Source organism: Panthera tigris, chromosome A1 (assembly GCF_018350195.1).
Source record: "Panthera tigris isolate Pti1 chromosome A1, P.tigris_Pti1_mat1.1, whole genome shotgun sequence".
Lineage (NCBI taxonomy): Eukaryota > Metazoa > Chordata > Mammalia > Carnivora > Felidae > Panthera > Panthera tigris.
The window spans coordinates 8,316,878-8,343,326 of record NC_056660.1 but is presented as its reverse complement, the minus strand read 5'-3'; the positions used below and the strand labels follow the sequence as shown (position 1 = coordinate 8,343,326).

General features: G+C 42.8%; 1 protein-coding gene and 1 long non-coding RNA gene across 9 annotated transcripts in view; one reads left to right on the top strand and one right to left on the bottom strand.

Annotated features, from left to right (window-relative positions):
- The window catches only part of MTUS2 (microtubule associated scaffold protein 2), a 566,317-nt gene that overhangs the window by 418,311 nt on the left and 121,557 nt on the right, over positions 1-26,449 (bottom strand). The gene's annotated exons all lie outside the window — the stretch shown is intronic.
- LOC122240234 lies at positions 102-7,114 on the top strand. The gene is made up of 4 exons (XR_006219670.1): positions 102-178; positions 1,729-2,733; positions 3,865-4,681; positions 6,433-7,114. It is a non-coding gene; the product is annotated as an uncharacterized LOC122240234 (long non-coding RNA).

Below are 26,449 nucleotides of genomic sequence, written 5' to 3'. Positions count from 1 at the left end.
CAATAAACAAATTCTAAGAACATCTCAGCCATCCACAGTATGACATTTGGAACCCAGGACCCCCACAATAGCAGGCCGCCAGGGCCTTAGGATGCCCCCAGCTTCAGGGGAAGGACTTCCAAGGAAGCACCGTTTCTCACAGCTTCTACTTCTCCCCACTCGTGAACTCACAGACCACGTAAGAACTTTCACGGGTTTCACAGGAGCCTACATGGCAGCACAGGTCCTCTGGAAGAAGGGGGCGGAGAGGGAAGGTGGCAAGCAGGGAGTTTAATTCTGGAGTTTACGGAGAGGGCAGGGTGGGAGAGGGGAGGGGCGGATGTTGGTTCTGTTACTGCAGCTAATAGAGCAGCCCTCCTGGCTGTCTCCTGTCCCGCCAAAAAAAGGAAATCTCTCTAAGCTGAAGCTCCTACTCTCATCAAACTGGTCTGAAACAAGGTTAATTTGCTGGGTTGAAATATCTGAAAATAATACATTAGATAATTTTAATTTTTTTCTTACAGTTTATTTGTTTATTTTGAGAGAGAGAGGGAGAAAGAGAGAGCACAAGCAAGGGAGGGGCAGAGGGAGAGAGAGAGAATCCCAAGCAGGCTGTGTGCTGACCGCGCAGAGCCTGATGCAGGGCTTGAACTCACAAACCCCAAGATCATGACCTGAGCTGAAATCTGGGTATTTATCCAAAGGATACAAAAATGCTGATTTGAAGGGGCACATGCACCCCAGTGTTTATAACAGCACTATCAACAACAAATTATGGAAAGAGCCCAAATGCCCATCGATTGATGAATGGATAAAGAAGATGTGGTATATATATATATATATATATATATATATATATATATATGGTGTATATATATATATATATATATATATGGTGTATATATATATGGTGTATATATATATATATATATGGTGTATATATATATGGTGTATATATATATATATATATGGTGTATATATATATGGTGTATATATATATATATATATGGTGTATATATATATGGTGTATATATATATGGTGTATATATATATATGGTGTATATATATATGGTGTATATATATATGGTGTATATATATATATATATATATATATATGGTGTGTATATATATATATCACATTCAAGTTCTTCCTCTCCCTCATGCCTCTGACTCTTCATAAGCAGAGATTTGGTAAGAATAAGAAACGTACACCCAGGGCACAAAATTCAAAACATGGAAGGATCCATTGGGCACTGATGAAGTCCAAGTCGCCCCCTCCTTCCCTTCCCCCAACCACACACTTGTCCTCAAAGAGGCAGGCACTTCCTTCCAGAGTTAGTCTGTGCTTACTCTTTCTACATGATCAGGATAGCACTGTATGCAAATAGTTTCTACACCTTTCTTCTCATACCCTCTTCCAGTATCTTGGAAACTGGTCCCTGCTAGTCCACACGAAGCTGCTGTTTACTTTGTAACAGCCAGATGTAAGCCCTTGTAGATACATAATGTAATCTAATCACTCCTTCACCAAGAGTCATTCAGATTCAATTCAACAGGCATTCATTTCCAATCTGTTGCCCTTAACACGCCCTGCAGATTTTAACTTCTAAGTGTTTCTCATACCCACTCTTTCCGGTATCATCCTACCATGTACACTTCCACTGACTTTATCCCGTGCCTCACCAGTCCCCTGTCCCCAAAATCACAACAGCCATGTAACTGATGCCCCTCGATTCTTACCTTCCCCAGCCACCATTCATCCTCCAAAATGAACTACAATCTACCAAACTACAGTGCTGTCCATTTCTGTCCCCAGCTTAAGATTCTTCCACAGCCACCACTACGTCCTCCACAAGGCCCAGCGAACAGCACATTCTACAAGGCCTCTTCCATGTCCCACCCATCGTAGCCCTATCAACTTAGTAATACCAAACCGTACTGACACATACAGCATAAGGATGCTCTGTACCTCTCTGCCTTTGCCTACGCTGTGCCCTCATCCCGGAGCACGCGCCCATCTTACGTCCTGAGCCTCCAAGACAGCCGCACCACCCCCCACCCCTGCCAGGAAGACGTCTCTAAACCTCAGAATGGGCCATGAGCTTCCACAGCTGCCTGCACCTTCCTCAGTCTTCTGCTGTGTGACGTCACGGTGAAATCTCTCCCCGCCCACCTGCCTTTCCACTGTCAGGTGCAGGAAGGAACCCTGCACCTTATAACCGAACGGCCACCGGTGCTGAAACGTTCACTGCAATGAACCGGTATGGAAACAAAAAAGGAGCTGAGTTTCAAAATGGCAAAGGTGATCAGAATGTCACCGGGCCTCAGTTTTCTCACTGCAACAACTGGGGATGGTGACATTTTCCCCATAGGGCTGTGATAAAGATTAAATGAGGTGATATGTATCAACTCTGTGGGACAGTCCCTGGCCCACAGAGAGCGCTCGATAGATGTGGTTATGGTGTCAAGAAGGAGAAGAACGATTGGAGAAAGACCTTCGGGTTGGTTGGCCAAGCTGTGACCATGGTCCTCTGAAGAATTTTCCCAGCCTAAAGGCAAGCCTGGAGGGGATGCCCGTGGTGCTGGACATGGGACAAGACATTCCTGCTGAGGGACGGCCCAAAGAAGCCACGGTGGAGGAGCGTCGGGGAAGGAGCCAGAAGGAGACCGCCAGGACGTCTGGACTGTGACGCCAAGGGTCCCGCTGCCACACCGTGGGGACGCGTCTGTGGCCCAGGCCAGCAAGGAATCAAGGTAACAGAAGTGGCTGGAGGCTGCCCAGGAGGAGGGTCAGGTCTTGGTGGGGGAGGGGGGTGGGGTGGGAGGCCTGGGGAATGAAGAAGAAAGCACGGAAACCGGCTCTGAAGCCATTTTAGAATCAGGACACTTTCGTGTCATAATTGGGTGGCGCTCGCTGCCAGGGTTGGAAAGGCCGTGGCTAACATTCCCAACTCAACAGGAAGGGTTCCAGTGACATCCTGCTGCCACCAAACCCGTGGGGCTGCCTACTGAGTTAAGTGCGGAAGAGTGTTAATTGTTCTAGAATTTCCTCAGCACTGCAATTTCCTGGGCTTGATCAAATGCCCCATATGGAACTTCATTTTCTCCTTTTATGACTGAAGGATTATCACTTAGTCCCCTCGTTTCCCCTAGGGAAGCAAAGGCTCCAGATGGGCCAGCCCCCGTTCTACGATTTTCCAAGAGCTTTGCATATTTTCTTTGTATACGTAGCTCTGTCATTTATTATTCATTCTACCGACTATCTAATCTATTAATGTGCTGAGCTCTCTTTATAAATCATGAATTAGCTATGTGGCATTTTGGTGAACAGTAAAACTGTCAGGGTGCGACGTGTGGAGAGTCTTGTGCGGCAGAAATTTCTTTATGCCGTTAGACCTCAGAAAATAACGCAGACCCGACAAACAGTAACTACATCTTCTTTTAACTTTAAGAGTGTCAGTTCTAAAAGAACACAGGAGCTGTATGTTTTCATTATTCATTTATTCATCTGTTCAACAAGCATTTATTACGAACCTACTACCTAACAAGACCGCGTTAGCTGCTACAGAACAAAGACAAACGGTACTCGTGTGTCACAGATCCTTCGACACCCATCTATCTACCTAGGAACAAGGAAAATGACAAACTGGGCCATAAGCCATCAACCTTACTTTTCACGATTTGTAAAATTTAGGTCATTTCGCAACTCTGTTCGCGTAGCACAGAAACTGCACCTTGGTAGCCCACAGACTGAATTTAGATGCGGTCTGCTGGGCCTAATCTGTGTGTGTGCTTTTTTTTTTTTTAAACGTGGGTCAGTATCTTAAAAACATAATCAGGAGACTTCACAAGATGAACTGTTAAAAATATTTCCACTTTCTCTAGGAAAACACATGAGAAGCTCTAGCAAGCCTGGGTTCACGTTCCCACACAAAAGTCCCCTACAGCGGGGGCACAGCTGTCCCGCCCTCTCCAGAACCCTCCACTGCCCATCACCGCTCAGCCCGGAAACCTAGTGTCAGCCACCACTCGCCCCCTCGTGCGTTCCCTGCAGTCACACAGGTGTCACACGTGGAAACTAAAGACAGACCGAGAGGGCAACCTGACTCAGGAACACCGGATCACTTCACTTTCCATCAGTGAAGAAGCGTCCTACGTGTTACATGTGCAAATACACCCGACACGCTTTACTCTGTTATACAAAACCGCAGGCTACTGAGGGCATCTGTTTTCACCAAGGGTAACCAGTGTTTATAACACCGTTCCCATAACGTGCTAGACAACAGAGGACACCAGCATCCGAGTCCCTTTCTGTTCCAAGACTGAGGTCCTCAACATCAGATAAAACGCCTTCTTCCCTGTCAAACTAGCAGGAACCCCAACCTCCGCTCTTCACTCGCCTTGGTTCTTTTTCTCATGGCTCTCTAATACTGTGCTAAAATAAAATATACAAACCTGTTCCCTGTTCAGCTCTAACACTTAGAAACAACTTGTTCTCAGTCGCGCCAGTGATCAGGAAAAGCAAGCTAAAATTACAATTAGAAACCCCTGTCACAACAACCCGTGGCTAGAATGTGGTCGAACGGGAAAGAACACTGAAGAGAAAGTCACTTTCAAGAGGAACGTGGCAATAATCAGTAAAGTTGAAGATGTACGTACTCTGTGACCCAGCAGTGGGACTTGTCACGCATGCCCTAGAGTGGTGAGTTTCAACCTTTTCTTACTGTTTTGTTTATTTCTTTATTTTGAGAGAGAGAGGGAGGGAGAGAGAGAGAGTGTGTGCACACACACAAGCGGGGTAGGGGCAGAGAGGGGGGGAGAGAGAGAATCCCGAGCAGGCTACGTGCTGTCAGCACAGAGCCAGACTCCAGGGCTCGATCGCACGAACCGTGAGACCATGACTTGAGCCAAAATCAAGAGACACATGCTTAACCGACTGAGCCACCCGGTGCCTCACTTTTTCTTACGATTATCCTCGGTGAGAAAAACGGCTGACATCACAACCCAGTGCAACCTGCATACGTGCACACCAAACGAAAAGCTGAACAAAAAAATGTGCCCTTATAATGTGTGGTGAAATTTTATTTTATATATCATTTATAACTCACCTTGATTGTTCTCACTACTTAATGTTGGTTACAATCCACTACATTGATCTCATAACCTCTTAATATGTGATAGTTTGAACACAGACCAGCCTAGAGGGTACCTACTGTATGTGTCCATAAAAGTTGTGTGCATTGGAAATCCTGTTGCATTACTTTTGCTAAAAGTGAAGAGTTAATCTCGATGTTCATCCAAGTAGATGGACAAAATAAGATTCCATGTTCCTATCATGTTCGTATCACAGAGCAGTGGAAAGGAATGAGGTAAAATCCAGGTATCTATTTTAATAGAACTTAAAACTAGTATTAGGTTTTCTTCTGAAAAAAACCAAAAAGCAAATTACGTGTACAGAGTGCAGGCTGACTTTAAACACAAAAAATAGAACTGATATTTCTTTGGATACACACATATTAGTCAGAGGATAAAACCATGCATGGAGAGGATTCATATCTAGTTCTGAATAGCAGTTTTTGTGTGGAGAGGGGTGTAGGGAAGGGATAAAGATAAGAATTTGAGGCTAGAGCTATATCTGAAACATTTCTTTTAAAGCCTTCAGCAGATGCAAAAATCATAAAAAAAAATTACAGCAGCTCTTAAATGTGGGTGTGCATACAAGAGAAATGATTTTCTGTCTTTTTACGTGTTTAAAAATTTTTGTAAAATAAATTTAAAAATAATTTTTACAGAATTACCTTTTTAGGGCACATATTTCTCCCATAAGACAGGAAACAAACCTCAAAGGATGAGAAAGTCATTCCCTGACTGACACACTGAAGCTCTCAAAATTTGGGGCATCAACAAAAGGTCTGACTTGAGGATAATCAGGTCTTCGTGCACCATGAACTAGAAAGTAAAACTAACCAAAGTACTTGTGCTTTTAGAATTATTTACAATTATGGGGCTCTTGGGGGGCTCAGTCCGTTAAGCGTCCAACTTCGGCTCAGGTCGTCATCTCACAGTCCGTGAGTTCGAGCCCCAGGTCGGGTTCTGAGCTGGCAGCACAGAGCCTGGAGCCTGCTTCAGATTCTGTGTCTCCCTCTCTCTCTCTCTCTGCCCCCCACCCCCCTTGCGCTCTGTCTCTCCCTCAAAAAAATTTTCTCTAGAAATATTTACAATTAGACCCTTGAAAAACCTAAGACCATGTGGGATTTTTGAACATTGAAGTGTTCCACTCTCAAATGCATGCTGCTTATTCTGAAGCTTTGGTGGTTGAAATGCTGCCTGGTGCTGAATACGCACGATTTTAGCTGACTCCTCGCAAGGCCACCTGCTAAAATAATGTAGAAGGACTTTGTGGGGACCAATTCCTCTGCAGATTAATAATGCTGACTGTTTTCTGTGGTGCAGGGTCCTGGAAGAATGGGAGGGTCACTTCATCGGAGAAGCCATTCTGGATCATACCTGTGATGGCCCTGATCCCAAGGGCTGGCATCCCCCTCCACATCCCCATCTGTAGACACCATCCACAGACAGCTTTGTTTGTGCAGATCTAAGATGCTGAAAGTATTCAAAATCAGTTGGATCTGAGCAAATATTCCTTTCTCCTCCACAGGCCATCTGTATGTAGAGTTCTGACACTGCCCAGATTCAATCCTGTCTATATCTTGTGAAATTCAGAAGTTCTCATGAATACTAAAGCCACAATTCATATGTTGGACTTCACCTTGGCTACTAACGCTTGGTACTGGTGTTACCATGAATTGTCTAAGCGTAAAGCACACAAATTTCATCCATTACTTTATTTGCAAAGGAAGCTTTAGTGTCACAGCAAGAAGACGACACCTAAATACACGTCCCATTTCGGTCACATGGAGGCTCTCCAATCTTGGGCAGTCCCTTCACTGCTTGGGACCTCAGTTTCTTTGTCTACACTTTCTTGAATGCTTAATGAGAACTAAATGAGCCCAAGTATGTGGGAAGTTCTGTGTGAAATAGAAAGCATCATAAAAACATAAGGTGGTGGGGCGCCCGGGGTGGCTCAGTTGGCTAAGCGCCCGACCTTGGCTCAGGTCATGATCTCATGGCTCATGAGTTTGAGCCCCACGTCGGCCTCTGTGCTGACGGCTCAGAGCCTGGAGCCTGCTTCAGATTCTGTGTCTCCCTCTCTCTCTGCCCCTCCCCTGCTTGTACTCTGTCTCTCTCAAAAATAAATTTAAAAAGCATTTAAAAAAGCATAAGGCGGTGTTGTGATTAATGGTAGTAGCAGTAAGTGTCATGTCTGTACCCCATTATATAATGCAAACATACATTTGAGATTGTTATTACTATATTTGTACCTTGTGGCTCATTCCATTTTTCTATAGCTCCTATGGTGAGAATATCCTAACGGGTTTAACATTTCTCTCAACTGTTAATTGGAATTCATTAAAATTTCTGTTTCAGCTTGAGAGAATGGTGCACTCCGTTTATTTTTTAGAACAAAACCCTAAGGATTCCTTTGCACATTCCTTTTTTGTATTATTTAAATTCACGTTAGTTAACATGCAGTGCTGTCACGGCTTCAGGAGTAGAACCCAGTGATTCATCCATATCTTACATAGGACGCCCAGTGCCCATCCCAACAAGCGCCCTCCAAAGCCCATGTTTCTAAGTCCCTGGCTCATCAAAGACTACGCACGGAGGGCCATGCCAAAATCAGAGGCTTGTTTTCCTCAAGAAACAGCTCATTTTGGTGTTTTCAGTGGCCCTGGACCCTGTGCCTGACCTCAATTCACCCATACTGAATCACTATAATATTTTTATGATTTAAAACAACAACAACAACAAAACACTCTAAATCCAAATTTCCTTAAAATGTTCAAATGACTGAAATCGAGCTCTCCCAAAGCATTTTTTAAATTCCAAATCCAACGCTAATCTCTACTCTCTGATAGTGGGGGCGGGGGGAGTGGTAAGGAACCTACGATACGGATCTGCGAGCAAAGTCTGGATTAAAACACCAGCGATTTAACAAAGGAAATGCGGGGTACTGCTCTTATACCCGTTTGCACGAGCTACCCTTGCAAATCACAGAGCCACATGGGCACGCTCACTCTGGGCCCTGCCCTCAGCACGGGCACACTGGGACCCGTGAGCATCGCCTGTGGTCAGTAACGCCAGTGGGGCCCCAGAGAAACGGGTTGTCACACAGCTCTTGCCTCAAATTAAAGCCTCAGGATACAGTGCAGGTGTGGGGGACACACTGCCAGCATGGGGGGGCGGGGTGGGTGCTGCGTCACAGGGCAGGGACGTTCCCCGGGCGGGGACGCTGGGATAGATAGAGAAAAGACGGAGTTTTCAAATCCCTTCTCTCAGATAACACAAATATAATCATGCCATGAATAACAGATTTCCCAGCAGGGTCGAGCCTCCATTGTCTTGCTTCTCTTCACATTCTACTTCATTGTTCTGAAGCAGAGGCAGGCAATTTTCTCCTGCAAAGTACGTATGTTAATGTTTTCTAGTATATACAGTAAATATGTTTACTGAGAGTCAATACTGTAGGCTTTGCCGGCCACATAGTCTCTGTCATGACTATTCTGCTGCTTTGCTGAAGAATAATTTTATTTAGAAATCTGGTATCGTGAACCGTAATCCGTATTTTGCCTTTTTTCGCTCTGTTTGGCGCTCTCCAATGCTTTTTTTCTCCCACCCGAATTTACTGAAATATAATTGGAATATAACATTGTGTAGGTTTAAGGTGTACAACATGATGATTTGATATATCTGTGTGCTGTGGAACTGTGTGTGTGTGAAGAACACTTAAGATCTACTCTCTCAGCAACTTTCAAGTATACAATACAGTGTTGTTAACTCCAATCACCCTGCTGGACATTAGATCCCCAAAACTTGCTCATCCTAGAAATGAAAGTTTGTACCCTTTGACCAACATCTCCCCATTTTCCCCAGCCCAACCCCAGCCCCTGGCAACCACCACTGAACTCTGTTTCTGTAAGTTTGGATTTTTTTTTTTAAGTTTAGTTTATTTATTTTGATGGAGAGAAAGCGTGCGTGCACGCACGTGTCAGCAGGGGAGGGGCAGAGAGAGAGGGAGGCAGAGAATCCCAAGCAGGCTCCAGGCTGTCAGCACAGAGCCCGATACGGGGCCCGGTCCCACAAACTGGGAGATCATGACCTGAGCCGAAATCAAGAGTCAGACACAACTGAATGAGCCACCTAGGTGCCCCCAGATTGCCCATTTTTAACTGAATTACTATACCACGACTGCCATTGCTATTATTTTGCTATTGAGTAACAGGAGTCCCTTACGTATTTTGGATATTAACCCCTTCTCAGATACGTGGTTTGCAAATACTGTCTCCCATTCTGTAGGTTGCTTTTTCATTTTGTTTCTTTTACTGTGCAGAAGTTTCTAGTTTGATATAGTCCTACCGGTCTCTTTTTGCTCTTTGCTGCTTGTGATCTTTTTTTAAGTTTATTTATTTATTTTGAGAGAGAGATAGCACAAGTGGGGAAAGGCAGACACAGAGGGAGAGAGAGTCCCAAGCAGGCTCTGCTCTGTCAGCACAGAGCCCGACGCGGGGCTCGAACTCACAGACCGCGAGATCGTGACCTGAGCCGAAGTCGGACGCTTCACCGACGGAGCCACCCAGGCGCCCTATTTAATGAATATTTAAAGTCTGAATTTTGAACTGGTAAGATGAAATCCCAGGAACTTTATGCTCTTTACTGAATCAAGATTTAATTATATCACTGGCCCATTATTCTGCATGAAATAGTAACAGTACAAAATAATAAATTCAGTCAAATTTGCTATTTTTTTGACATTCATTCATATAAAAAATCATACCATTACATATTTTTATGTTGCCATTGCAACAACATATTTCTCAAAGTAAGGGAATAAAATATATTTTAATTAACAGGTTGTTACCTGAATTTTTTAAATGCTTAAGTACATAGTACGAGTTTTCCATTCATGCTTTGCCCCAGTTTCATGGTATAAAATATGCTTTGGTTCATCCAGATAGTGAAAAATATATAAACATTAATAACTGATTTTTGAATACCATTTTTTATAGAGAAAGATATTCAAGATACAAAATGGTAGCTTAAAATATTAAGAATCACTACTTTATATATAACTATGCGAGAAGAAGACACCTGAAGAGACTTGAAGGTCTCACACCTTAACGTTAGCAGGGATAGTCTTGCAAGGAGGCATCACGGTTAATTTTTATTTACTGAATATTCCGGTTGTGTACACAATAAGCCATTATTTAGATAACCAAAAAAATAAAGCAATAAGTGTTATTAAAATAAATAACACAGTAAAGTTTAGTTCTTCCCAGGTCTTCAACATTATCATGTTCATACATGTTTTTATATGATGTTTATAACATACAGGAATCATGACCATATACAGTTGACCTTTGAACAACACAGGGTAAGGGGTACCGACCACCCTGCCACCCACACAGTCAAAAATCCAAGCATGGTTTCTGATTTCCCAAAAACTTAACTACTACTAATTGCCTACTGTTGACTGGAAACTTACCAATAAAAAGTCGATTAACATATATTTTGTATGTTACATGTATTATAAACTGTATTCTTACAATAAAGTAAGCTGGAGAAAAGAAAATATTACTAAGAAAATCATAAGAAGAGAAAATGCGCTCACAGTACTGTGCTGCATTTATTGGGAAAATTCCTCATCTAAGCAGACCTGAGCAGTTCCAACCCATGTGGTTCAAGGATCAACTGTGCTTCCTTTGAAACAAATTGCTCTCTCCGTATACACAGACTCCTGAGTCCTGGAACGTGTGCTGAGCTACTTTTTCCAGTGATGATGAAAGTCTTGCACAGACCAGGTCCTCAGGTGTCAGGGGTAAATGTGGGTAGCTTGGGCAAAGGGAAATGAAATGGCTTCGGGGCTCTATTTCAAGATCCCACCTCCATTTTCACCGATTTCCAATGGAGCCAACCAGCCATGGCAGTGCTTCTGGTGAGGACGAGCTAGAGCGTCACCCAAAACACAAAAGAGACTTTTTCACGACAACGAGGGTGATGGTAACATGGATGACACGAACAGTGGTGCTTTAATCCCTCCACCCTTTCTTCTACTGGGTAAAATCAAGAGTTTCGTAAGAGTCCTAGGAGGGTAAAAGTGGGGTAGAATATGGTTTATTCGATAAACCATAATTACACTTTGTTCCTTTAACCCTCCTGGAAAGTTCCTGGCAACGAATAGACAGTTTCAGCAAACGCCTCCCCTGCCCCGTTATAAACGGCACCTGCTGAAGATATGATATTAATAGAGCAATCAGGCTCCATCCAAAGCAAAAGAAGTTAAATTCATTTGTATAACAATCAACTTAATGACCAAGGACACTACTGATTCCTGCCCATGATAGGATTAATGCAGTAGCAATTTACTTGAACTACGTAGGCCACGCATGGTAAACACAGTGCCTGGTATCTCTCATATGGAATTTCATGATGCAGTTAATGTTTTCTAGCACATGCAATGCTATTGCCCTGCCAGCCCACGGTAATAAGTGTTCAGGACTTACGCACATTTACCACACCTCATCAAAGGGAATTTTGCTACTGTTCTCAAAAAATTCAGCTTGTATAGGTTTCCTCTGAAGAAGGTCATCCCCCCGCATCAAGAAACGCTGTGCAATTTGTAAACTTCCTAAATATTTCAGAATGGATATTATTTCCCTAGGGTTATGTGTCCACGTTTGTGATGCCAAGCACTGACCAACTTCTGAACTTGAGAAATGTTCAAAAGAGGGTAATCAATTCTTGAGTCAAGAATTAATTACAACACCAAGGGCAAACTAAAGTTGTTTTTTTTTTTAATCTAGTAATTTTCAAATCAAAGATGTGCAAGGAAACTGAACATCTCCTCCAAGCAAGCTTCTAAAATAAGCGGTTTTGACCATTAGAATCCGCTCTTCTAAGCAACTACAGAATTTTCTAGGAATTGGTAGCTTTTTGCTATTTTGGTGCTGATACAAAAAGGGTGAGGTCATCACTTTAATTGACTAAGTACCATTTGTAGGGTGTCATAAATACAACTATAGGATTAAAGGCTCTTGCTTTTAGCTATTACTTTATTTCACCATTACTGTCTGGTTAACAATGCCAGGACAACTATAAATATTTTGTTTTTACCAAACATACTAGAATTCTCTTTGTCAAGATACCATATTTGAGCACTGTCTGGTAAGCCAATGTAATGGTTAATTTTATGTGTCACCTAGGCTGGGTCATGGTACCCAGATTTGGTCAAATACTAGTCTAAACGTTGCTACAAAGACATTTTTAGATGAGATTAATACTGAAATCAGGAGACAGTTGAGTAAACAGATTATCCTCTATAATGCGTGGGCCCCACCCAATCGGATGATGGTCTTAAGGGAAAAAACTGAGGTTTCCTAAGACAGAATTCTGCCCAGTCTGCCATCAGATTCAAGCTCCAACATTATCTCTTCCTTGCATCTCCAGCCCGCTGGCCTGCCTATGGATTTCAGACTTGTTCACCTCCATAGTTCCGTGAGTTAATTCCTTAAATAAATTTCTCTCCCTTTCTCCTTCCCTCTGCGCTCCGCCCCCGCCATATATATATACCCAGACACACACACACGTATACATATATATACATTTACACACACATCCTATGGATTCTATTTTTCTAGAAAACTCCAGAATTATAGAGGCATGCAGTTCTGAACTGTGGACATTTGATGCAAAGAGGCTTCGAAGTGTCCTTTTTCATAACCAATGTTATGAGCCATTTCATACCAGAGATGGGCATCAGTGCACACCTAAAGGGAGCAAAAACTCACTTTAAAGTCCGAACATGGAGACTCTGATGACTGATCACGAATGACAGAACCCGAACAGATGATTTCACGGCCACATCGTAGTTTCCCCGTGCACTGAATGGGGCACCTGCTGCCACTTCTGCTTACCTCCCTCTGGAGGCTCTAAATAGGATGAGGTTTACTAAACGAACTTTGTAAACTAGAAGGAAGTGGAACATTGACAGGAAGGGCTAGAAGAGTACAGACGATAAATCACAATCACCCACCTGAACTTCATTACGATGATGTGGTTATAACAAGAGACTCTTCCTACTTTGTTACCAAAATGGAAAGTGACACACATATGCCACAGGGTGACTGCAATTACTGTGCCGCTCATCAGCTAAAGGGAGCAATCACACACAGACCACATGTTTCTAAAATGGGAGCCACATCGAAACTGAGAGAACATATGGGACTCTCGGATATACATGCAGAGCATGAGACCCTGCCAACACGAAGTGGATTTGAGCTCAGGGGTATAGTGATTCTGTTCACAAGTGTACAATCACGAAAGGCCAGCCATTACTATGAGGTATGGGACTTTGGGCATTTGGGTTCTCCCAACCCCAAAACAGGTGTTAAAAACACAGAAAACCTTCCTGTACATTCCTTAATTATTTTTTAACGTTTATTTATTTTTGAGACAGAGAGAGACAGAGCCTGAACGGGGGAGGGTCAGAGAGAGAAGGAGACACAGAATCTGAAGCAGGCTCCAGGCTCCGAGCTGTAAGCACAGAGCCCGGCCTGGGGCTTGAACTCACGGACCGAGAGATCATGACCGAAGCGTCCTAAGTCGGACGCTTAACCGACTGAGCCACCCAGGCGCCCCCCTTCCTGTACATTACTAAAGCTCAGACAGATGAGGATACAAACCCCACTCACTTGAGGTCCCCTAAAGCAATGCACAGAAGGTGGCAACAGAATTGTTCATCTTCAACATCAATTGTAACTCTGTAGACATAGTTGCAGTCACTGTTCTTTATAATTCATTTATAAAACTATTTGAGTACCTCCTAGATGCCAAAAACTGCTTAGGTATGGTGGCCTCAACGGTGACCAAGACAAGACTGGCAGGTTCGAGGACATTTCCCCAAAGAAGCCAAACAAAAGGCCAACGGATACATGAAAAGATGCTCAAACATCACTAATCATCAGGGAAATGCAAATCAAAACCACAGTGAGATGTCGCCCCACACCTGTTAAGATGGGTATGATCAAGAACAAAAAGAAGAGAAGTATTGTCAAGGATGTGGCGAAACTAGAACCCTGGTACACTATTGGTAAGATTGTTCAATAGTGCGACCTCGATGGAAAACAGCATGGAGTCTCCTCAAAAGATTAAAAATAGAACTCCCGTGTGATCCAACAAGCCCACTATCTTGGTATTCATCCAGGAGAACTGGAAGCAGGATTCACAGAGATATCTGCATTCCTGTGTTAATTACAGCACTAATCACAATAGCCAAGATGTAGAAGCAACCTAAAAATCCATCAATGGATGAGTGGATACAGAAAATATGATCTATACACACAATGGGATGTTATTCAGGCTTAAAAGAAAGGAAATCCTGCTTCATGCGACAACACAGACGACCCTTAAGGACGTATTACTAAGTGAGATAAGTGAGTCACAGAAAGACGAATACTGCATGATTCCATGTATTTCAGCTAGCAAAAATAGACAAACGCATAGAGGCAGAAAGGAGAACTGTGGTAGCCAGGGGTAGGGGGTGAGGAGAAAAGGGGAGTTCCTAATCAACGGGTATCCAGTTTCAGTTAGGGACCTCAATTTCTGGTTCCACCTGTAAGGAGCTTGGAAGTCCCCACTCTGTCCTAACAACAAGTAAAAGCTGAACAGACTGAAACAGCCACAGCTCTTCTTGGACCCAGGGAAAACGTCAGCCCCGAGACTGGAGAGGCAGCCAGGCAAACACCCCCTCCCTGAGCAGGGTCTCAAGAGCAGAAACCACCTCAGGAGCCAGTGCTTGGGTAGGAAACCCTGAACTGTAGTTGATGGCCGCTGGAGGCTCAGTGTGCGACTCCCAGAGTTAAAGACGACAGGAGGCTCCAGCTTGGGGGGTGCCCCACAATACTGTGAGATTTTTACCTCTAGGAGCTCAATCGATCAGGTTCCCACAGAAAATATCGGAGGAAAAAAAAAAAATCCCCTCAGGTTTCCAGTGGGGGAGGCGAAAAAGAAGGATTCTGAATTAAGCCTGAGCACTCTGTTCTTGGCAAGGCTTGTCCTCGGGAAGCTAAGCTAACCAGAGCCCAAGGGACTGGGGCATTAAGGGAGTTGAATTAACCTGGGGAAAGGGAAGTACCCAAGTCCAGCCTTCTCTAGCCAACCTGTCCCACCTAAGAGGGTAAAAATAAAGTAACAAATACTTGTGAGGCTCACAGTGGAGAGGCACAGGCTCACTAAAAGGACTGAGGCCTGATGCCAGGATGACGGAACGCTTCCCCTCCCCCACACCTCACCACCCCAACACCAGAGGCCGATTTCCCGCAGCTCTTTTCACCGGGGACATCACGTCTGGCTATCAAGAAGACAATCACAAGGCACACCGAAAGGCAGGAAACACAACTTGAAGAGACAGACCAAGCATCAGAACCAGACATGGCTGGGATGCTGGAATGATCACACCAGGCATTCGAAACGGCTATGATTAATATGCTAAGGGCTCTAACGGATAAAGCTGCAGCCGGCAAGAACAGATGGACGATGTAAGCAGAGGGATGGAAACCCGAAGGGAAAAAAATAAGAAATGCTAGAGATCAAAAACACTGTAACAGAAATGAAGAGTGCCTTTGATGGGCTCATTAGTAGACTGGACACGGCTGAGGAAAGAATCTCTGAGCTTAACATTTAAATCAGGAAGTTCAACAACTGAAAAGCAAAGAGAAAAAGTTTCACTAATGCAAGATGAAGAAATTCCAGAGATGCACCGTAGGACACGACACTTACAGTAAACAATGTGGGGTTGGATGCTGGGTTCCTTTGGGTTGGTCTTATTTAGGGTTCGCTCAGCTTCTTGAATCTGTACATTATGTCTTGTGACAAATTTAGGAAGTTTTCAGCCATGATTTCGTTAAGTGCTTCTTCAGCCCACTCTTACTTCTTTTCCTTTTGGGACTCTGACCTCAATGTCAGATCTTTTGTTAAGAATCCCACAGGTCTCTGAGGTTCTGCTCATTTATCTATTTTCTCTCTGTTGTTTAGATTAGAGAATTCCTACTATTCTTTTTTTTAAACATTTATTCATTTTTGAGAGGCAGAGAGACAGAGCATGAACAGGGGACAGACAGAGAGAAAGGGAGACACCGAATCCAAAGCAGGCTCCAGGCTCTGAGCTGTCAGCACAGAGCCCGACGTGGGGCTCGAACTCACGGACTGTGAGATCATGACCTGAGCCGAAGTGGAACGCTTAACCGACTGCGCCACCCTGGTGCCCCTATATTCCTATTATTCCAGCTTCCAAATTCACTTATTTTTTTTTTTCCTCTGTCACCTCCATTCTTCTGTTGAGCCCATCCACTGAGTTTTTTACTTCAGTTATATTTTCAGTTCTAAACTCTCCATTTGGTTCTTCTCCATATCTTCTGTTTCTTTGGGTTTTTTTTTTCTTTTTCCCCCACTTTTGTGTGTAATTGTTCTTTGAAACACTGCATGTGTTTGTTGAGATATAATTCACATACCATAAAATTCACCCTTTGAAACTAGAAAATAGGTAGTTCTCCTACGTTCAAAGTTCTGCAGCCATCAACTGTTACCTGACTCCAAAACATTTGTAGCACTCCAAAATGAAACCTCCTGCTGATTAGCAACCATTCCTCATTCCCCTTTCTCTCTTCTCTCCAGACACTGTTAATCTTTCTGCCCTTATAGATTTGCTTGTTCTATGCATTCCATATAAATGGAGTCAAACAATATGGGGCTTTTTGTGACTGGTTTCTTTCCCTTAGAGCTTAATGTTTTCAAAGTTCATCCATGTTGTAGCATGCGTCAGTCCTTTATTCCTTTTTATGGCTGAATAATCTTCCATTATACGGACATAAGACACTGTTTATCCATTCATACTGTTTCCAATTTTTAACTACTATGAATATAAGAGCTGCTATGAACATCCACGTACAATTTTATGTGTGGACTCTATGTTCTCAATTCTCTCGGGTGCATAGCTTTGGGTGGAGTTACTGAGTCGTATGGTAATTCTTTTTCACTTTTTAAAGAACTGCTAAACTGCTTTCCAAAGTGGTTACATTTTGGGGCGCCTGGGTGGCTCAGTCGGTTAGGCGTCCGACTTCGGCTCGGGTCATGATCTCACGGTTCGTGGTTTGAGCCCTGCATCAGGCTCTGTGCTGACAGCTCGGAGCCTGGAGCCTGCTTCAGATTCTGTGTCTCCTTCTCTCTGCTCCTCCCCTGCTTGTGCTCTCTCTCTCAAAAAAAAAATCAAACAAACAAACATTAAAAATTTACAGGGCACCCGGGTGGCTCAGTCAGCTAAGTATCTGACTTCGGCTCAGGTCATGATCTCGCGGTTCGTGAGTGTGAGCCCCGCGTCGGGCTCTGTGCTGATGGCTCAGAGCCTGGAGCCTGCTTTGGATTCTGTGTCTCCCTCCCTCTCTGCCCCTCCCCCACTTGTGTTCTGTCTCTGTCTCTCAAAAATAAGTAAACATTAAAGAAGATTTTTTTTACTGCATTTTCCATTCCTACCAGCAAGGCATGAGGGTTCTAATTTCTTTGCATTCTTGCCAACAGTCTTTCCTGTCTGTCTCTTAGATTACAGCATCTTAGTGGGTGCGAAGGGGTATCTCACTGCAGTTCTGATTTACCTTTCCCTAATAGTATTGAACACCCTTCCATGTGCTGATGAGGCATTTTTATGATAGCTGCTTTAAAGTCCTTCTCCGATAATTCTAACATCTCTGTCATCTCAATAGTGGCATCTCTGATTCTTTTTCCTCTCAGTTTGAGATCTTCCTAGTTCTTGACGTGACAACACCTTGTCACTGAAACCTGGACATTTGGGGTATTGTGTCATGAGAACCTCTCATTTAAACCTTCTAACATTGCTCTGGCAGAAGGGGGGGGGGGACACTTCCTCATTATTTCACTGATAGGCTGGGCTATGAGTCAGGTTTCCCGTGAACCGTGGAAGGGGCGCGTGGCCCCATTACCGCTGGGGGGTGGTGAAAGCCCTGACTCTCCCCCAGGCCTTCACTGACACCACCACAGTCGGGAAGCAAAGCGGGGCCTTGTTACTGTCAGGTGAAGTCCAGGCTCCTTACTGAATCTTCTCTGACACCACCCCGGCAGAGGCGTTGGGACACATCAGTACAGCCTCCCCAGGGAAGGTCGAGGCTCCCCACTGGGTCTCTGCTGGCGGGGATGGGGGCGGGGCCACAAGGTCGTCTGTGATGCCTGGCTACAGCAGAGTGACCACTGCCTAATGGTTTTCCGTCTTGCTGATCTGCTCCCCTCCCGGCCCTTTGGCTACAGAAAGCCAGCTTTTGTCCGGGGCTTTTTAATCAGGGCCCACTGATCGTTCTGGGTTGTTGGCTTCTACTGCTCCAAGTCTGGGGTATAGGAAGGAACAAATGAAGACAACCCAGGAAACTCCCCCCTGCCTCATTCCTCAATATCTGTAGCTGACGTGCTGCCTTCCCTCCATCTTTGAGACCTTTCTCCTGTCTGTTTTTTACATAAAGCACAGAGTTTTAAGTTGTGCTTGGGAAGAATATGGAGAAGTATGCCTGTGTCATCTTCCCAGGGGCAGAAGTCTTTTCAAAACTTCCCAGCCTGTCTTTTCAAACCCCAATTTAAAACAAATTTTTAAAAATAATATCTTAAGCCTAGAAATAGCTTTCAAGTGAACTATGCATTCCCTTATCCCTCTGCAACACAGGCACTAAAATGAATTTAACCTTCCTCACAAAGCTCAACAACACAAACATCCATGGCTATGTATTTATTCCCCGAGACTCACTTCGAGCTTACTATTCAATAAGCACTCTCCTGTCACATGAAATAGGACCTGTTGACCCAATTTTGGAAGTTCCTGTGACTGCCTGTTCCTTTTTCTATTTCTTGCTTTTGTCAGTGTAACTGCCTCCAGAGAATCCCCACACCTTTTAATCTGCTACTTCTAACAGTGCGCGGGCTGAGAAACCAGACCGTCAAATCTTGGAGAGATATTTTTAAACAGTAGTAAACAGACTAAGAATAACAGGCTCTCCACCTCATACACAAATTTCCCAACATCTATTCGGGCCACTCTGATGTCCTTTTGGCTTACGCACCGCCACCACATTATATCCCAGTTAGCTGAAGTTGGACAATATTTCAAATATCACACGGTGCTGTTCCATGTATAGACCCAGGTCACCTTCACCGAGATCAGACCAAGCAAGCAGTGAGCCTAGGGAAAACAGGAGACCCTTGCCAACTACAGCATGCTGAGGAAAGGTTCTCCGGGTGCCTCTAAAACCCACCACTCTGGGCGGGCAGCCTGAAAGCATGGACAAGCTGGAAACTGAGGATTCTAAACTACTATCTTCACTAAGCAGGAGGAACAAGTTGTATGTGGATATCTAATAAGCATGCTGACATTTTTTCTCTTCCGTTATTACTGTTAGAGCATAACCAAAGCTGACAATTCCAGCCCAATGGGTCAGAGGGCCTGTTAGTATCTGGAAATGTGCTATGCTCAAAAACATGTCCCAGACGCATGTTTTTTACAGGAAGGTGCATTTTCACCAAGGTGAATAATTGCTTAAAGGTTGACCTTAGGGCTTAGTCTCATGGCTTCTCCCACGTGCATATCACAAAATATAGACAGACCCCTATGTTCATGAATTCCATGACACATAGAATCAGTTCTCGACATCAGACTTCAGGCCCCATGCCCACCTATGCTCCTGAGAGAGACCACTTGGTCCCGAAGAAAGAGGGTGAAGGTTAAAGTCAGAGGTCTACATTCACCTGCGTAGCCTTGGCAAGTTACCTGAAATAAAGAAAATAACCTAGTTTTACTGAGTTTTGATGAACCACTTGCAAAAGAAACATGGATGGTCAATGAATGGCAAATACCACTACTGATAATGATTTTTATGCATAAGGAAAAGACTATCTCTATAAAGGGAAAGATACCAGATGCTATGCCCCAGTTACCAGCATCTGTGGACCCAAGTGCTGAACTGATTTTTGATCGAGTTAGAATCAACCCAGTGTCTCCAAACCCAGAGTTCTTTGTGCCCATGTGGTGCTACCTTTTGGCACGCACAAAAAAGCAGATGCAAAGCCCCAGATCATGGAAATCATCACATCTTCTCTAAGGTGGCCTTCTTCCCACCAGCTCATCTACCCAGTTTCCCATGACTGCCTCCTACACTCCCTCCCTCATTCCCTCTCTCTCCCTTTAATCTTCTAACTTACGGGGTCCAGTTTCTTAGTAGTGTTGTTTTCTAATCATGTACACTCTTCCTAGAGTTTGAGTCTTTATTCCACATGTTTTCTACCCATCAGTCCCTCTCCTTTCAGTGTAATCATCTGGCCTTTCCAATCTCCAATTCTACTAGATTCCATTTTCTTTGAAAAGAGAGCCTCTGATGAGAAAACCTACCAAGTCTTGGTGGGATGCTCCACACAAAGGTGGAAAACCAACATATAGCAGGGGTGGGGCACGGAGAAAACCAGAAGGAGCAGTGGGTTGCTGCAACCATTCTGAGCTCGTGTGTTAGGACTTACAACCTGTGCAGGGAGAGGAACGTCAAGGGGAATTACTGCTTGGGGGCTGGGGGTATGGGTTGGCGAAGGCTAGTAAGAACTATATCAGGGATGATCTAGTGATTGAATCAAGACAATCACCTCAAGAGATGCAGAAAAAGTATTTGACAAGGTACAACATCCATTCATGATAAACACTCTCAACAAAGTAAATTTGGAGGGAATATACTTCAACATAATAAAGGCCATATGTGAAAAACCCACAGCTGATACCACACTCCATCGTGAAAAAAATGATCAGAAACATGACAAGGAAGTCCATTCTCACCACTTTTATCCAACACAGAACCGAAGTCCTAGTTGCAGCAACCAGACAAGAAAAAGAAATAAAAGGCATCCAATGTGGTAAGAAGTAAAACTTCACTATTTGCAGATGACACGATACTATGCATGGTAAAACCTTGGATTGTGAGTAACTTGTTCTGCGAGCGTTCCACAAGACGAGCAAATATTGCTAATAAGTTTTACCTTGATAAATGAGCGAGGTCTTACAACGTGAGTAGTACGTGATGCCAAACATCACATAATCACAACTGATCCAATGGTTCTTGAAATTTGCTTTGATATACAAGTGCTTTGGATTACAAGCATGTTTCTGGAATGAATTATGCTTGCAAACCAAGGCTTTACTGTATACAGAATACCCTAAAGACTCCACCAAAAAAACTACTAGAGTTGATATATAAACTCAGTAAAGTCAGAGATACAAAATCAATGTACAGAAATCTGCTGCACTTCTATGCACTAATAATGAAGTAGCAGAAAAAGAAATTAAGAAATCTCATATACAATTGCACCAAAAAGAATAAAATACCTAGGAATAACCAAGGAGGAGAAAGACCAATGCCCCCAAAACTATAAAACACTGATGGAAGAAACTGACGATGACACAAACAAATGGAAAGATATTCCATGCTCGTGGATTAAAAGAACGAGTATTTTTTAAATGTCCATACTACCCAAAGCAATCTACAGATTTAATGCAATCCCCATCAAAATACCAATAACACTTTTCACAAAACTAGAACAAAAAATCCTAAAAATTGTATGGAACCACAAAAGACCCCAAATAGCCACAGCAATATTGAAAAAGAAGAACAAAGCTGGAGGTATCACAATCCCAGATTTCAAGATATACTACAAAGCTATAGTAAACAAGACAGTGTGGTTCTAGCACAAAATAGACACACAGATGAATAGAACAGAATAGAGAGTCCAGAAGTAAAGCCACGGTTTTATGGTCAATTAATCTCTGACAAAGCAGGCAAGAGCATACAGTGGGAGAAAAAAGCAGTCTCTTCAACAAATAGTGCTGGGAAAACTGAACAGCTATATGCCAAAGAGTGAAACTGGACCACTTTCTTACACCATACACAAAAATAAACTCAAAACAGATTAGAGACATAAATAGGAGACATAAAACCAGAAAATTCCTGAAACCAGTAATTTCTTTGACATCACTGCAGAAACATCTTTCTAGATATGTGGGCTCTGGAAAGGGAAACAAAAGCAAAATTAAACTATTAGGACTACCTCAAAATAGAAAGCTTTTGTACACTGAAGAAAACCATCAACAAAATCCTAAGGCCACCTACTGAATGGGAAGAGATATTTGCAAATCATATATCCGGTAAAGGGTTAGTATCCAAAATATATAAAGAACTTCTACAACTCAACACACGCAACAAAAATAATCCAATTAAAAAATGGGCAGAGGACCTAAATAGGCATTTTTCCAAAGAAGACACGCAGATGGCCAAGAGACACATGAAAACATGGTCAACATCACTATCATCAGGGAAGTGCAAACTAAAACCACAATGAGATATCACTTTACGTTTATCTGAATGGTTAAAATCAAAAACATGAGAAATAACAAGTGGTGGCAAGGATGTGGAGAAAAAGGAACTCTGGTACATTGCTGGTAGGAATGTAAACTGGTACAGCCACTGTGGAAAAGAGTACGGAGGTTCCTCAAAAAAGTAAAAATAGAACTATCATATGATCCAGAATTGTATTAAGTATTTCCTCAAAGAAAATGAAAACTCCAATTTGAAGAGATAAATGCACCCCAAGTTTACTGCAGCATTATTTACAACAGCCAAGATATGGAAGCAACCCAGCTGTCCATTGGTAGATGAATGAGTACAGAAGGTGTGCTATGCAACTGAATATTACTCAGCCATAGAAATGAATGAGATCTTGTGATTTGCAACAACATGGAGAGAGCTAGAGGGTATAACGCTAAGTGAAATAAGTCAGTTAGAGAAAGACAAATACCATATGATTTCACTCATGTGGAATTTAAGAAACAAAACAAAGGAAAAAAAGACAAAAAACCAGACTCTTAAATACAGAGAACTGGTGATTATCAGAGAGGAGACAGGTGGAGGGATGGGTGAAATAAAGGGGATTAAGAGCACACTTATCTTTTTTTTTTTAATATGAAATTTATTGTCAAGTTGGTTTCCATACAACACCCAGTGCTCATCCCAAAAGGTGCCCTCCTCAATACCCATCACCCACCCTCCCCTCCCTCCCACCTCCCATCAACCCTCAGTCTGTTCTCAGTTTTTAAGAGTAAGAGCACACTTATCTTGATGAGCACTGGGAAATGTATAGAATTGTTGAATCATTACATTGTACCCCTGAAACGGATATAACACCGTATGTTAATTACACTTGAATTAAAAAAGAAATCATCAATGTCTAGAACAAAGCAAGACATCCAGGTTCCCATGACTGCCAGACATCGCAGGGAACATGCCATAAAAGCCTGCGGGAGTCCTCTTACGGGCATCAGACTGGGCTCTGGCAGGCACTTCTCTTCCAGTCCCAGGTCAAGTGTACTGAGTCTGTGACTGAGATGTGAGAGACACAGTGTGCCAGCTACGATCTCACCACAGAGGAGGGCAAAAGGGAATGAGGGAGAGAATGGAATCTGAGGAGAGGTGCGGGTAAGAAATGAAACGGCCTTGAAATTAGGCCTTCATTTCAGCAGAGAAAACCATCTCCTACATGCGCATCAGTTTTCCCAGACACCTAGAAAACATCACATATATGGGTCACTCTGAGCTCCTCAGTTACATCAGTCTTTTTATGGCAGTGCCATTAAGCTATTTATAGCGAGCAATTAAAGATAGCCTAAGTGGGCCACCACATTCCCATCTGGCTGGCTCTGGCCGGTGCAGCGTAATGCTAACAAGATAAAGGCTTTCCTCAAATGCCATGCCACACAAAAGCCTGCTCTAGATACTTATAAATCTGCCTTAAGTTTGTATTTATACTTTTAATTCAATTTAATTGTTCCTGGGAGGCATTATCCATGAAGTAAGCTACATTATGGGAAACTTCAGAAAAACGGTTCGATGCCAGGTAGGTGGCTGGCATGTGGATGTGACTCACATGAAGCAGATAGTGTGACAGGGCATAGAGAGCATAGTCTTTGGACCCAAGCAGACCGGAGTCTGAATCATACCTCTGCGAATACACACGACATTGGGAAGTTCAGTCTTTCCAACCTCCATTTTCTCACATGTAAAACCGGGACCTACTGACGGACTTTCCAGGGCTTTTGTATAGAAAGTGCCTAATGAATTCTGGCACCTGTCATTGTTCAGTGAATGATGGCTGTTTTAGGGCCAGTCAAGAGAGCACATGACAAATGAAGTCAGGGTTGTGAAGAGACTCCTGGATTATGCCACTTCAAACACCCTCGAGGTGAACTTTCAGAAACCAACTCAGTCTCATGCGGGAGTCCCCAACTCTGATCACTTCTTCTAACCCGATCACTCCCTCCCCAGCCTCACAGAACTGATCCACCACAGGATCCCACATACACATCTGCTTCCATCATTCATGTCCCTGGAAGGGTGATTTCCCCCAAGCCCCAAATATCTATCTACATGTTCAGACCGATACCTATGCTTCGTGGCACCACTCAAATGAGATCTTCAGTCTTCAAGGAAATGGCCACCATGATACCCTACAACCCCAAAACTCTCAGAACCGACCACACCCCCCCATAGGGGTCACTATGAATACAACAATAACAAAATGAATAAATCCTCTCTCCTAAGTCAGTCTAGTTGTGTTCACTTAGGATATGCTACCAAAGGCTCCAGGAATACAGAATCCCGGGTGGAGAAACTAATGGAAGCCAACGATTTTGTTTTGTTTTTAGCACAGAAAACTTGAGCAGTCTGTATCATCCGCAATGCTTTGATATTGAAAAGTGACGCACTGGAATCTTAACTCAGACTTGTCAGCGCTCACGGTGTGAAGCCTGAAAACAAGCTGATTTTCACTAACATGTTCACTGGAGTACATTTAAGCCGCTGAGAATTTCTTGACTAAAAGGCTCTATGTTTTTCTATGGAACTTACTGGCAAATGACATAAAAATTTATCTGTATAATTAGTAAAGATGAACACACTCTGAAAACTCTACCTTTTTTCTCTGATATTTTAAGAAAATGATACAACTTAAACACCTTCCCAACAGAATTTAAATTTGTCATATATTAAAATTTTACGTATACTGGAATATCTCTGGAGTCTCCATTCTGTCCTAGTGGTGTATTTGCCTATCATTGATTTTATTAGGAAAGCTATTTATAGCCTTTATAGTACGTTTTAATGTCTGGTAAGAGAAGTCTCAACTTTCCCTTCAGTATACTTTTTGGACTTTAACAATCGGCACTGGCACTTTCAACTACTTGGGGTTTTCTAAATTATGTTTATGTATTTTGAGAAAGAGACTGAGATCAGGGGAGGGGCAGAGAGAGAGAGGGGGAGAGAGAGAATCCCAAACAGGCTCTGTGCTGTCAGCGCAGGGCCCAGCGCGGGGCTTGATCTCACAAATCCTGAGATCATGACCTGAACTGAAATCAAGAGCCAGATGCTTAACACACGGAGCCACCCGGGCGCCCCTCAACTATCTGTTTGGAACAAAATAAATTTCTCGCACCACATATAAAAATAAATTACAGATAAAGTAAAGGCTAGATGCCAAAAATAAAGCAATAAACTCTTAAAATAAAATCTAGGATACAGTGTGTATAACCTAAAGATGCACAGAGATCTTCTTATTCAAGAAAATAAAGAAACATAAAACAAAAGATATATTTTGCTACATGAAAATTTAAAACTCATGCACAGCAAAAGCTATCATAAGCAAGGTCTAGATACACACAATAAATTTGGAAAAAAATATTTGCGATAAACATTTTAAATTCTAACATCAATTTTATTTGAAACCCTCTTAGAAACTGATACAAAAAGGAAAATAATCCAATAGAAAAATGTGCAAAAAGATGTGAATAGGCAATTTGCAGAGAAGCTAAGATCCAAAAGACCAAATATATGGAAAACTACTCAGACTCTTTCAAACCAGACTAGCAAAAATTACAGGGAAGATTAACACCTATTGCTAACAGAAATGTCAAGAAAAGGACACTCTTTTAAGTTGCTGGTGGCAGTGTAAATTGTTACAGAAATCCTAGAAGCAATCTAGCAGCATCTATTGCTAAAAATATACTTTGATGAGAGTCCAACTACTATAACATTTTCCTAAAAATAAAAACAGTGCAAAAGAATAGATATATAAATGATGTTTGTCACAAGAGAAGGAAACAAAATCAATGTTTATTAAATAAGTAATTTGGGGGTCTATACCATGGAATATTATACAGCTATAAAAGAAAAAATAGAGCCATCCTAGTTGAATTGGAGGTACTTCTATGAGGTTCTGTTAA